Raw genomic sequence first — 15,353 nt, 5'->3', positions numbered from 1 at the left:
AGTTGGAAGGGAGCCACAAGGATCATTGAGTCCAGCTCCTGGCTCCACACTGGACCACCCAAAACCCAAACTTGAGAGCATTGCCCAAATGCTCCATAAACTCTGGCAGGCTCAGGGCAGTGATCACTTACCTGCGGAGCCTGTTCCAGTGCCCAATAACCCTCACAGTGAAGAACCTTTTCCTAACCTGACCCTCCCCTGACCCTTTCCAGCTTATCCCCCTGACCCTCCCCTATCCCAGATCCATGCCGTTCCCTCGGGTCCTGTTGCTGTCCCCAGAGAGCAGAGCTCAGCCCCTTGCCCCTGCAACCTGCCTTAGTAAATCTTCAAGTCCTGCATCCAAGTCATTTATGGAGACATTAAAGAGAACTGGCCCTAAAAGGGAGCCCCGGGGAACCCCACTTGTGACTGGCCACCAGCCCGATGTAACCCTGTTTCCTATAACCCTCTGAGCTCAATCCATCAGCCAGCAGTTCGCCCATCACATTATGTATCTGTCTAGCTGTATGCTGGACATTTTGTCCAGAAGGATGGTGTGAGAAGCCATATTGAAAGCTTTGCTGAAATCCAAAAAGATGACATCAACTGGCTTCCATTGGTCAACTAGGTAGGTGGCCTTGTAATAACAGGAAATTAAGGTTCTTAAACAGGACTGTCCCCTTGCGAACCCATGCTGGCTGCGACCAATGACTGCATTGTCTTTCAGGTATTTTTCAATAACTACCAGAATCATAATCTCCATAATTTTACCAGACATTGATGTGGGACTGACAGGCCTGTAATTACCAGGGTTGTCTTTTTTGTCCTTCTTGAAAATTGGAACAATTTTGCAAGCTTCTCAATATTCTCCTTCCAATGGTAACAGCATCTCTGTAGTCCTCCCATATTGCCCAGCCGTGCTTCCAGCAGCCAAAGACTTTCTTTTTCTGCCTAAGCTCTAGAAGAAGAACCCTGTTCAGCCAAGCTGACCTGCCCCATCTGCTTGATTTCTGACATTTTGGAATTGCCTATTCCTGTGTTCTTAAGAGGTGGTACTTAGAAATTGACCAGCACTGAGGGACCCCAATGCAGTTCCCCAGGAAAGTTTTTTCTTTCAAAAGCAGTTTTCCACCTTCCTAACTAGTTCCCTCAGCAGCCTGAAGTCTGCTCTCTGCATATCCAGAGTTGAAGTTTTGGTGGCAGTTTTCCTCCTGTCACCAAAGATTTTCAGTTCTACTACTTCATGGTTGCTCTGGCCAAGACAGCCACCAGTCACCACTTCACCCACAAGACCCTCTCTGTTTACAAGCAACAAATCTAGGAGGGCACCTTTCTTAGTCAGCTCCCTCAGTACCTGTACCAAGAAGTTAGAAGCAAGGAGTTTGTTGTTGTATTTTTTTTTAGCAATCTCCTAGTTTACATCTAGAAAGTTGAAGTCACCCATAAATAAATGAGAGACCCTTCATCAAGAAGTGAAGGAGCAGATCTACCATATCTGAAAATAGACAGTCCAGTAAAGAAAAGCCTGACTTACATTTATCACAACTTTTTGGACATAGCTGTTTGATCCAAAGGTTCATTTTTATACAGCTTAGCAGTGCAACCTTGTCTTGGATGCTGAGACTATTTCTAAGTTGCAAGAAAGATTTGTGAGAAACTACAGAGAGCTAAGCAAGGTAAGAAGTTAAAACTTCAGGGAGAGGTGATACTGTGACCATAATAGGTAGCACCTCCCAGATCAAGAGGAAAAATACCAGTATGAGAAGGTATAAAGCCATATGGGGAAAAAACACATCAATCTGGAAGATAGCAACTCAACAATGAGATTCAGCCTGTTTCAAGACAAAAAAAAAGAAAGGAAAAACAGTGAGTTGCTCTTCTTATGTAGATATCTGTGACACTGCTACAACAATCTCATATTCTGGGTATTTTCTCTCTGTACCTGGACAAAAAGATTAGAGCTATATCATACATTCAAGAATTCAAGTTTCTTATAGCAAATTGCCAAGAGAAGACTAGTTTTGTATTAAAACCAAAATAATTCAAAGCCATTATTTAAAAGTAAGAGAGTAGCAATCTGCTTAACATGTATTAGAGCAAAAAGCCAAATTTTCTATTTTCTATTGTATTGGATGATTGTTTTAAGACCAGCATTTTACAAGACACTGTTTAAGAAAATTGTTTTTTTGTTGTGTTTTTTTTTTTTTTGAAAGCATACTAATCTAGTAGAAGAATTCAAGTGCTGAAATATTGAAAAGGGAAGAGAAGTGGGCCCTGCACAGAAAAATGTTTCCTATAAAGCTCTACCAAAATTCCAAGAGGCATCTTAAATCCATCATTTGTATGCCTATTAACTCTTTCACAGTGACATACGACGATTTAAGCAGATCAGAAATGGGAAAGAAAACACATGATGCATCTAGTATAGAATTTTTTGGGCAGGAGAGAGAAGATACTGTGTTGAATACTGAATAGGAACTGTGTCTTACAGTTATGTCTCTCAAGGTGATTAAAATCAGTCCATTTATTTTCACTGATCAAGCGCACTTCAACTACACTTTACCAAAAACTGTAGAAATTAGTCAAATTATCAGTCAAATTATGTCCTCTACAATAGCATCAATGCTATAAAATGACAAGCATTTGAAGCATGATTCCCCAATAGTTTAGAAAATAAGTGGATCATTACTCCTTGTGAAACAAAATAAACCCTAACTCCCAGACTTCATGCCAGACCCAGGGGAAGCACCTGTCTTCTCCTTGCTTCCATACTGTCTGCTTTCTCAGACCAATGACTATAAAGGCAATTTTCACACCTAGCACCAACCAACAGTCAGACAGTGGGCCAATATTGAGAAGAGCTGGGGATGCACCATGGGAAACATACAGGGGAAAAAAAAAAAAAAAAAAAAGCCTTTTATTTTGAAAAGTTTCAGCTTTAGGCTTTAATGATGTTTAGACTGAGCCCACAGTTTGCATCATGAGTTCAGTTTCAGCATTTAATTTAGGCTATGGCTACCAAAATTGAGGAACAGGTGAAAGGTTATAATAATTTAAGTTGCTCACTTGGGAATTATCTTCCTAATATGGGTCTTGAAATTCAAAGTAATTAGCGACAAGTTGCTTAGTTTGTCACAAGGAAAGGGGTGGTGGCTCAAGTGCTGTACAAAGCCAAGGGCTACAGTCCCATAAGCCCTGTGATGTGTTTTATGAATGGTGCTGAGTCTATTGTTTCCAGATTAAGTAGTGACCATTTTATGGTGAGTTTAAGTCTAAGGCTGCTGGTAGCTCCATTTAATACAGTGTGCATGTTAACAAAGGGAAGTGCTTCTGAATAGGTCCAACTTTCACTTGTATTTCAGTCAAAATATGATAATTAAAGAAAGGACACACTACTCTATAGATTTTAGTTCACTACCTAATCTATGACAAGCTTTAAATAAAAGCATTGTAAATTATTGGTATTCAACTAGTTGCTCTCCATTTTTTATGTAGCTTGCTTCCCTGTCCTGTCAATAAATTCAGCAGAAGGTTACATATATTGAAGTTGCAGTTGTGTCAAAAACAAAGCTGCAGCCCACTTGCCTGGATGTGTTTACATGCATTATTATAGTTTAATCTGCTTTCTAATTTCCTAAGCAATGCATTTTTCCTCCTCTGTCATTTATTTTGAGTGCATCATGCTCACAAATGCTGATTACTTTTCTGCTAGGGATTTTCACCATCTGTGCTAACACAGTTGTGAGAGAGTCATATACAATAGGAAAAGGAGATAATAGTCATTAACATGAAACAACAAGAAAAGACCTAAATTTGTAAGCTCCAACTTTGCCTACAGTTTATGATTAATGAAAATGAGTGCTTACTGAAAGCTGATTATGTGTTTCATTCTGTGTGAAACCTGAGGGGCTGAGGCTTAGAATTCTAAAATCCTTCAAATTCCACCCAATTTAACGTCCCCCTCAAATTACTTTGTGGATTGAATCACTGAATCAGCAAAATCAGTGCAATAAAAGCCATTAGAATAGATTTTCTTCTGACTTGCTAAAAAAAGTAGCAGTAGATGATCACAGCTGATGAAGCAGCACAAGACAGCACAGCACCCTAAGAAATATCCATTTTCTTTGAGGTCTCGAATTCACAGTTTTCAAAGTATTACTTGAACTCTAAGTTTAGCTTAGAGTTGAGGCAAAGGCCATCTTTCAGCTCACTAGATGAGGGCACAGGACAACTGTTAACATTGTGAGAGCTGTGCTCATTAATGCTACAGGAGCTGGGGTGCAGAGGAAAGAGCTGCTGGGAAGGGAGGGACACGTCCCCAGGCCCATGCAGCCCTTCTCCAGCCTTCCAGCTCCCTACTCCTCATTACCTTCATTCCTCATGGGAATTTTTACCTGTCCTTCATGCTCATATACAGGCACAATTCAAACCGGTCTTGAGTAAGCTTTGTACTGATGTTTTGCAATTTATTTCCTTTCATACTTTTTTTTTTTTTTTAATGCATGCAGCAGTGCATCTCCCTGCCAAATAAGCAGGACTAAGAGAACACATTTAAACATAAGCTATGCAGTTAGAAGAAACAAAACAAACACACAGAAAAAAACACACACAAACAAATCCACCATAATCCTTTCCCGCCTCCTCAAAAAAAGAACACAATGCATGGCTGTTTCAAGAAGGTCTTCATTCAGAAAGAGGAAGGCTACCTGGACACAAATAGCTCTGTGCTTTTTATATGACATTTCCAGTTAAAGGTATTGCAGAGGCCTGTGACATCTTCAAGATTACTATTTGGAATCATCAGGAAAACGGACAATATCATCCCTAACCTTCATACCCCGAGATAAAGACTTTGCTTATCAAAATTTTAAGGCACAGACAAAGCATAACGGAAACATGTCCAACTAGAGCACTGATAACATTTCTGTAGCTGTCCACTGAGGATATCCTAAGACACAGAAACCAGCATTCACCTTGTAGCAATTGAATTCCTTTGCTGTTAGAAATAACTAACAGTTGTTTCTAATCCCATTGTTTATTAGTTCTCACGTCTTCTATTCTGACCATCCTATCTCTTACAGTACACTCACACTGATGCGCCAACTTGACTTCTGTACAATTGTTTCCAGCTCACAAAAGCAGGGCTTCAGCTGCCACAAGCCAGCATTGCCCCTTTACTTTTTTTTTTTTTTTTTTGATCAAATATGGCAACACCTTGTAAAGTAGCCTAGGAAAGCAAATAGTACAGTTTCCTTTATGCATGTGATCAATATAACTGAATGTGGAAACTAGTTGTTTTATTTTGGACTGTGTTTTAAAGTTCTGGGATGCATAAGAGTTAGGGGCAAGAATAAAAAAAAAAAAAGCACAAACACACTTTACCCTTCCTTTACATTTTCTCTCAATGGCTGCCTCAATGGCAGCCTCAATGCCTCATTGATTTATCGGGAAACTGAGATTAATTGCAAGGAAATCAACAGATTTAACCAAAATATTCCCTGTTTATACAATCAAGGCCACAATTGGAGAAAAGCTCTTGAAGAACATCCAGCATCAGGTTATGCTATGTTATGTCATTGCCACGAGTGATGTGAACACTCAAGTCCTACAAGCTGCTCGAGGTCAGCAGCCAGACCCAAACCAGAGGCTGGCCACTCATAAACAAGGCAGAGACGACATCTGAAGAGATGACACAGGAGAGGAGAGAGTGCTTCTGTCAAAGAGGTGCAGTGAAACAACTAGCTGTCTCTAAGAAGCTGCCATCCCTCCCACCTCAGCTTCATTCCCAGTCTTGCTGTTGCCTTTGCTGTGCTGGTTTCTGACCTTATTAAGCTCACTTCAATGAGCCAGAAGAAGATAAGAAGTAAATAGTTTCCAGCTTGTGCAGTGAGTGCTTAGGCAGAGGGAGAAGGCATTGTAAGATGAGCCGTCAGCCTCGCCTCGCCCCTGAAACTTCACCCTTGGGATAAAACACTAGATTTGTTGTTGTTGTTGCTGCTTGTTTTTTTCTTTTTTTGTTAGGTTGTTTTCTGATATTTTTTTTTCTTTCAAGTAGTCAAGTATGTTACCCAATTAGATTCCTGTTCCTATACCAGGTCCTTAAGAAAAATCTAATGACGACTGTGTGACTGAAAACCCCACAACAGCTCCATATTTCAGTAATTTATTCTGATACTTTCTTTTTCTTTCCACTATTTCACAGAATAGGAAAGTACTTTTGAGAAGATGTCTATCCTAGAGAAAAAAATTAATAACCCTAAAAAAATGTTCCTTTTCTTATACTCTGAAAAATGACAGGCTATAATCCAACATAAAGGGATCTAAATTAGAGTTAAAATAAAGTCTTTGAATTATTTAATGATTAGGGTATTTAATGTAGTTATTATTTTCAAATGGCAGAAAGAATCAGAACATTCAGAATTATCTACATAAAATGCAGTAACAAAATATCACATTACAGCCTCAGTCGTGCAGCAACTAAGTTTAGAGACAACAGAAAAAGGCAAAGATTCTCTTTTCAATCCTTTTCCCTCCCCCTTTAAACCAAATCAATTAATCATTCTGTGCTTCTAATTAAATAAAATAGACAGAAAGTACACTACAAAAGAAAAAAAACATTTCATCTCTGATATTTCTTGCTTTGTGGTGTTCAGATAAAACACTTAAATCATTCCATTGCATCCCACTCACGCACACCCCATCCTTTAACGCAATCCTTTTCAATGCCTTATCTGTACTCCAAGAAAATCCTAACCACCCACCACGTATTCAAATGATCTGCTTTTCACATTTTTAGAACAATCAATAATTATATGCTTAAGTTATAACACTAAAAATTTAAATTTTAGTGAAGTTTTGGAAAACGCATCAGAGTTCTTGGTATAAACATAAGCATTGCAGAGTATGCTAACACTCCTTCACTGCCTGTCACAAGAAAACCTACAATATTAAAATCAATTTATGTTCTATTTTATAGATGTGTTACCTGAAATATATTCTCAGATCTATACAGACAGTTTTGTAGGAGAGGTTAATTCCATCACTTGTATCATACTGAGAAGAGTTCTTGTGCCTTCAAGAAAGGACTATGATGGCAGACTGCTAGCTACCCTGCAGAAATCTCCAGGGCAGCTCTGCCATTATACACATGCTTTGTACAGGAACACCTAAGCAAATGCTTCTGTTTGAAACATTCAGTTGAAATTCAGCTGAGGGCTCTACAGTTCTTGGACTGCTGTCAGGTTGTACAATTCAGCTTAATAAAAAAAATTACTTGCAATTCCACACTGTTCCAGTTTTGCACTGACTCTCAAAGAATGACACATTTGAATTATGAAAACATAGTCCCCCAGTTTGTGCTCCATCATTAAAAACTAAACAAAACAAAAACAAACAAATAAAAACAAGTAGGGTTGGGGGGAAGTTGTTCAAAGTTTCAGAGTTGCATGAAGCCCACTTCAGTCCATCAGGACACAGCAAATGTAGAATTGGTTGGGTTTTGGTGGTGGTGCTGGTCTTCTTTCTTTCTTTTTTTTTTTTTTTTTTTTTTCATTTTTCCCTTCTCTTTATTTTTAAGAAGAGTTAACATTCTGAGAGAATTAAATCTGGAATAGAATTGTGTTAAAACTATCAATACGGATGGTTATTTTAAAGACTTCTTTAATTAAAAATGGCCACAGAGATCAGGCAATTTTATTTCTTTAGTTTTAGTGCCATACAAATAACCACACACAGACTACCAGTTAATTAATATATATAGAGAGAGCAAAAAATCAGTCAGACCTCAGAGCAAGATGAGGTCAAATCTGATTTTTTAACAGCACATTCATTGTTACAAAGCAGTATTTGACTAATTAAATGAATACTCGTGGGAAAAATAGTTTAATATATATACTGTCCATCACAATGCTTCTAATTTTGTTATTCTGTTCATTTTGCTATCACTATGTGCAATGTATTATATTGCTAGACTAACGAAACTATTAAAACCAGATGCAGTGTTGAAGCTGCAGTCATGTCACCAATATTACAGTAAAATATAAAGCTTTGTTTTGTCATTTTTTATTCTACAAATGAAATGTACTTTTATTTCAGAATAAACACCTTTATTATACCCTAGTATTCTAACAGAGCACTATTTTTTTTTCCAATTATTTGCCTTAACTCAAGAATATTTTTGTAATTTGACTCTCAAACATGAAGTTGTTCATTAGTATTGCTTAATACCTCCATAGCTCTCTATAAAATCTTGGAATCTAACTTTTTAATTCCTGCCTCTGATACTAGAATGAGAGATGCTGCTGTTAGAGTTCTATTTTTTATTGTTATTTTTATTTGTTGGTTTTGTGTGTATGTGTGGTGTGTTTTTTCAGAACCCTGCTAATGAAGGTTTGTTTAAGGAAATTTTTCCTGAGACAATTAAAAAGGGGGAAAAGTATAGTAAAAAAAAGGAACAAAATATTGTGCAGTTTTCAAGAAACAACTACATTATCTGGAGCCTGTTTCAGGAAAATGAAAAGAAGCTAGGCATTTCCATGATTCACACGATTAAGCTCCATTTGGATCACCAATGATCTTCACAGTGACCATATAACAGGTACTTTGTTCCAGTGCCTAACCTTCAAATTTATATATTGTTTCTGGGGCAGTTGTGACCATCCACTCAACTCCTAACACCCTGCTCATACTAAGGCACGATGTGCTCAATGATGTCATGAAATAAAGTTGAATTTACAGAGCACATTGTCCTCTAAATTTGAAAGATTCAGACTGCAACAGCAGCCTATTGTACAAAGTAGATAAACAACACTAACAAACAGCCTGTAAGACCAAATTTGACTTGTCCAGCTGCTAGTTGTACAAAAGCTCCCAACTTCCAGGATGTGCATCAAGGCCAGGTATTTTATTTGAAGCACAATGAAAAGGGAACTTCAAGACCCTGCTGCAAAACCTGAGTTTCCAAAAGAAAAAGCCCATTCTTGAAGCATAGGAAGCCTTCAAATTTCTTATCAGTATCCACATCCACCCTTGGAAGATTTACCAGGAGGAGAGCCCCAGTGCAGCCACAGCTCCCAGGACTCTCCTGATGTAGGTCAAAATTTTAACATATTTCGTTCTTGAGAAACAAATAAAAATCTCCTCATCAGGAAAGGAGCTGAGATTTTGAACTTGCAAAGATGGAAGTACTTCATTTTGTATGGTTTGCTTGGCTTCCTTATAACTCATCATAGATTTTTATGAAATGATGGAACAAATGAAAACCTAATTAACAGGAAAGACTCAGAAATATGAAATACAAGATATCCTATACAAAACTCTAGCAGAAGAGTCCATCAAACAATACTAAGAAGAAAACCACTGATAATAGTGCATTAATAGCTGTCAGTAGTCTTATCACGAGGGCCTAATATTAACAGCCATAAATGCTCCTATTTTAGTCTCTCTTTTTCCTAGTATAAAATAGTCACATTGTAGGACATATGCAATCCTTTTCCTTTCCTATCATGACTTGGAAAGTTCTTGATTAAAACAAAATCTTTAGAGTACAAATTAAGAGAGTCATCTGAAGATTCAGAATTGATTTTCAGTAATTCCTGTAAGCCTGGAGGGACTCCAAAAGCAGTGGCTATATTTAAACCAGTCAGGGAGGTGACTCCGGCAACCTCTGCCCCAGCAGAGGTCCAAATAAAGTAACAAGACTCTTCCATTCAGAACAATTAATAAAGCTTTTAGCAAGATTACATAAATTAAGACAGGCAGGTTTACGGCAGCTAGAATTTGGTTTAGGCAATAAAGGCTTTGAGGTACACAGGTGAGAACCTTGTCACTTCAGCTCTCTCCTATAGGCTGGATCACGGCCAGGCTTCATTTCCCGGGAATTACAACAATAAAAGGATCCCCAATGAATTGTTAATAGTGCCCTGATTACCTGACATTATAGGAAACAAAATGCAGCTGGGATGCCTAGTTCACATCCACTACCTTTCTGGTACCATTTTCAGGATTACATTCTAATACACAGGAGTGTTAACGCAATAGCACAGTACATGGTTTATTTCAGAATTGATCTAAAAGCCAGGACCTACTGATGCGGTGACGAGCTTTAGTCCCACTAAACCGAACAGCAGATTTTTAGCTTCACAAAATTTAGACATGCATTCCACATTTACCTTTCTGCCTAAAAATAGGGAAAAAAAATATTTGTGGGCTACCGTAACAGTTTGTAATCTACAACTAGCAGTCCTAGAGACAGGCATGGATTCCACAGAGTTCTATGAAAAGGGACAGAACAACATTGATTGGAAGGGCTGCAGAAAGCAACTCTAAAGGAATTTCAGATAACAATTACTGTAATTACTTCTCAGGTGGACCAATCTGGTCTAAGCCATCCCCAACACCTTCAGCTGTGATTGCAGCCACAGGAACTGAAGATGCGCAGCAGGTCATTAACGTCTTTTCAGACATGGCCCAAATTAACTTGCACAACAGCACTTCAGCAACAGCTAAGAAACTACCTTTCTCATTTAATGGGACTGTTTCACCTTCATTCGCCACAGTTCCTCATTTTAAACTTCATCTTTTACTACAAATTCTGCACAAAACGTAATTACAACACAGAGAAAAGGTTGAGATGTTCTCCTGTTAGATCTCAAAATCCTAGGTAGTCATAACAGAAAGGTCAGTCTTATAAGAGCTACCCTGTCGAAACTAAGTCAAATAGGAAAAATAGTTGTAAGATTTTCAAGGGCTATTTTCTAGGTCTTCTTTTGATATTTATTTTAGATAGATATTGGCAAGTACTTCTAGACTTGCCCCAAAAGTAGAGTTAATCAAAACTTTTCGAACATCATTAAGGATCCATCAAAAATTTCAACTTGATTTTGTAGGAGGATTCATTCAGCATGCATGAAATATTTCAGAGAGCTTTAGGGGGTTTGCATACAAGTAGGAAGGCTAACATAATGACTCCAAAGCAAATTGGCAAATATGCACTTATGTTACAAGTAGAGAGATCTGACTGTATTTTTAGCCAAGAGCATTGGCAGGCTACTGTTACCAAAACTCATCTTACATAGTGGCATAAATCCAAAAGGACCTCTTCACAAGCAGAAATACTTAGCATTGTTAACATCACTAAAGGGATCAAACTGAGCAAAATACAACATCTTCGAAATTATTAAGCTATTAAAAGGTTATTTATAGAGAACAAAGTATTTCTTTACATTAAAATCACTATCCCTACTCAAAATGTGACCTTGACCATTTAAATTTCTAATAAAAGCTAAACAGTAATCATGTCTGTCTCAGGTATTAGAGAGTTCTGGGGGCAAGACACAGAATTTCAGCTACTCTAAGCAATGGGTGGAAACATTATTTGGCTCATATTGTACAGTTGAAATGTCAGACAAAAACGTTTATTTTGCCCTAAGAATTCCTAAGAATCAAGTGGACCTATATTGCCCCTACCACTAGTGCTATTAAAATTCAGTTTTGTACTGAAGCTCAGCTTCTCCATATCATAGAATATCGCAGCAATGTGGCATCTCAGGAGACCTCAATGTGGGCAGGAGAAAATAGAGCAATGGTCAAGAAATTAGTCTTCCAGTGATGAAAGTATGAATGGAGTATTATATTTTAAGTAACTTCCCAGTAACTGAAAAATAACGAACTACAAAATACAGCTCACATTTTTTAGCAAAGGGAAAAGACTTCGGCTTCACTTTTTTACAACTTTCATAGTGGTATCCTTACAGATTAGCAGGTTAGGTCAAGGTAAACAGATGAATATGCATAATGAATGAAATGCAAATGCATTTGTAGTTATGCTACTCTCTTTGCAATAAAAAGATAGACTTACATTCCATTTAGGCTGAAGTCAGAGGAAAATATCGAGAGATAAAAAACAGTTAAATATGCAAATTGCGAGAACCCAGAGTAATAGAAAATGTAAGTATAATCTTTAGGAAATGAAGATAAATATGCTATTCCTGGGGAAATGTTAACTTCATAGATTACGTCAAAGATTAAGACATGCATAATTGATTTAGCTAGCTTAAGACAAATGAGACACATGGGGAGCCAAGAAAGTAATAGTTTTAAGGAACATCCATTAAGCTTAACTAAGTAAAATACAGTTTAGAACATGCAGAGTAGCTTCCATAATTTAGATGTATTCAGTTTTCATATTTTCATTAATGGATACATTTAAGGCCATGCTGACAAAGGAAAAATTCTAGTTTCAAAATATAAATCCATGGGAAAAAAAATATACAAGGCCAGATCAATTTGCCATTATGAGCTTAGGGACCTGTTCACACTATAATATTAATGATAAATGTAAATTTGATCCTGTCCTTAAAGCATGGAATTTGAGAGAAAAATTTACAGACCAATAAAATTCAGCCTGTTTGCAGACTCATGGCACAATCAGTTTTTTTGTTTGCTTTGTTTGCCTTTTTTTTTTTTTTGGCTTACAATTCAAGATAATACACAGAATCAAAGTGATTTGTTATTTATGTTCCTTAGGAAAATGTCTTGAGTGCTGTACCTTCCAGTTGGGCATAGCTGCTCAGTGTGGAAAGGTGATTTTTTTTTTTTCCTCCAGAAACATAAAACACAGAAGGATTTAGTTATGAGGTAGTTATAGTATCACAATGCTGTCATTATTGGTGTTTGCACTCTTGAAAACCTTTCCATCTTCCTTGTTTTGTTTTTCCTCGTGAGCAAATCATTCTTCAGTTATGGCCAAACATATTTTATGTGTGTGTATATATATATTTAAACATCTAGGTTTGCCATTCAGTGAGGTTATGCTGATCCTTCTTTGCAGAACCAGGTTCACCAATTATTCAGTAATTCTGTCTCGTTCAGTTTGCAGGAAAAATCATTGAGTTCATTAGCACTAGCCTTTTCACTGCCATTACATACATGCATTCAAGCCCTAAGTTTTGAAGAGAAAAGCTTAAACTGGGCACCATCATGGAACACCAGACATTGTGCAACAGATGCACATACTGCAAATCATAAAAAACACATCTGTTGGTAGATTGGATGTTCCCAAACTACAGTCAGATTACTTGCACAGAACATAAAGAGAGTACATAAGGAAACAGATGATTTTATATACAATATTATAAAGTTGCATCGAAAGCCTTATTTATTTTATTTCACCAATAGTTTTTATTCTAAGCATATCAGGATTACCTGGATTAATTGTAAACCTGAGCCTGAGAAGCTGCTTTGGACAGAACTCCTGCTAGCCTTAATGATCCATATATGCTATTGCTAACAATCTTATGAAGTAAATTCCTTGTACATAGCAAAAGAATTGCTATACAGAATCACCATTGTTATATCTAGCAAATTCAGCACCATTTGATTTTTCTTCTTTATAGCTGTGGACTGCAAATATTACTGTTCAGCAATTTTTGGTTTAAAGGTTTGTCCACCTTGAGACATGCTCCTGAGTATTATATTGCCTCTGCTTTCACCCTCATGCTCCCAAGAAAGAGAGACTATAAAAGCAGGAATATTAAAAATAAATATATATACGTATAGTCAAGTAGTCTCAATTGTTTCCTCAGGCTTCTCCTTTTAACTGCTGTTTCTTTTCAATAGTGATGTGGTGAAAAACAATTGGTTTATTATATGCTTTTCTGCACAGCAACTTTGTCTCAATTAATACACCAGCTACCCAATGTGCCATCAGTTTGATTAATCATCACCACAAGGCAGTTAAAGCTATCCTGATGGCAACATCCAGAGCAGCAGTACAGTATGGACACAGATTTGTTAATAACACAAGGACTGTAAGGATTCCTGCAGATCAGCGAAGAGTTTACTGTGCAAGAAAAAGCTAATCAAATCATCTCTGAATATTGCAATATGCAAATAAAATGAATTGCTCACAATTAACATTTATAATTTGTTGTGACAGTGCATGGCTCCCACATTTAAGAATATACTGCATATTTTGGCTGGTGGTTTTCTTTTTTTTTTTTTTTGGTAGATTTAATTTAGATGCATTTTGATTTAAATAAATCCTGATATTTGTTCTGCAGTATTAAGTAAAATAAGATTTAAAATAATTATTACTTATAAAGAATATATAAGTCACTGAAGACTACAGTAGTTAAACAAGCACCCACTGCACACAGCAGTGCTATGAACTTGGGCTACTCCAGTGCTTGCTAATTCCAGGTAAGGTTAAGAAAACAATCTGATGAATAAACATAATGTAAGCTAGCTGGGTTAAAGCTCATTGTTAACTTTCTCATACACTCTCGTTTTACTGAAAGCTACCAAATACATTTTCTTCCTGACAAATATGACCATCTAATCAGTGTGACTACTGGCCACATGTCATGGATTATGTTAATTGGCTTGAGCACTACTGATTTATATCAGCCAGATATCTGTCCCAGCATCCTCAGAAGAGATGCATGATCACTTAAAAGTAAGATTTTAGACTTCCCTTCAGACATAATTAGCCGTAGCAATTGGAAAGCTCCCACTTTGCATTAGAAAGACTTTTTTTTTTTTTTGACTCCACAATAGTAGTGATGTTAAAGTGTCACACACTCAGTGGGCACAGACACTATGTTCAAAGATGTGGTAAGTACAAATTTTAGAGTAGCACAAATGGTTTCTATCCTAAAAGACAAATTCACTGTTACGTACTTAGTTATTCCAGAAAACTCAATTTGCCTCTTCTGCTCAAAACAGTCTTTATGAGGGCACATTTCCCAATAAAGCGTTTTCATATAAAGCACCTTAATTTAGTATCCAAGTAGTAAGGTGGAAAGAAAAATTGTTTGGGGTGAAGCGTTTATTAGATTCCAAATAATTCTTCATTTTGCTCAGTGACATTATTTTCCATGCACAGTAAGTTCGAAGTATGTTATTCACCCAGTTGACTCATCTTTCTGGACTATAATATTTGTCCATGCTTGCTCCATGAAAAGTTTTGTTTCTGCAGAGGGCCTAGCGCAGCTGATGAACATGCCTACATAAACACACAGAGATAAAGTATGTGAACAGCTCTACCAAAACTTTAAGGAATATGCTGGTTTGAGTTCATTAAAAATACCTTAATAAGCAGAAAGGAAAACACTGTATTAGTGGATGAACATCCTTCACCCAGGCACCATTCAACTTTCTATAAATACAGCTTACTGCAAGGGCGGTGATGCAGATATGGATTTATCAAGCCTCATCTCAGCACTACCCTCCAGCACTTCTTCCAGTCTAATCATGGCCATCAAGTTCAGCCAACCAGGCTAAGCAATTACTGGGCTTGTTCCTCTGACTTACAGAAAATATACGTTTGTTTGTCTGTCTGGGTAACACATTTCATATAAGACAACTTCCCATTG

The 15,353-nt window shown here is 37.2% G+C and overlaps 1 long non-coding RNA gene across 14 annotated transcripts in view; it reads right to left on the bottom strand.

Annotated features, from left to right (window-relative positions):
• LOC106034563 (uncharacterized) overlaps window positions 1-15,353 on the bottom strand; it is a 144,957-nt gene that overhangs the window by 91,381 nt on the left and 38,223 nt on the right. The gene's annotated exons all lie outside the window — the stretch shown is intronic.

Source organism: Anser cygnoides, chromosome 6 (assembly GCF_040182565.1).
Source record: "Anser cygnoides isolate HZ-2024a breed goose chromosome 6, Taihu_goose_T2T_genome, whole genome shotgun sequence".
Classification (NCBI taxonomy): Eukaryota; Metazoa; Chordata; class Aves; order Anseriformes; family Anatidae; genus Anser; species Anser cygnoides.
The sequence above is the reverse complement of the archived record's forward strand: the minus strand, read 5'-3'. Positions and strand labels throughout refer to the sequence as shown.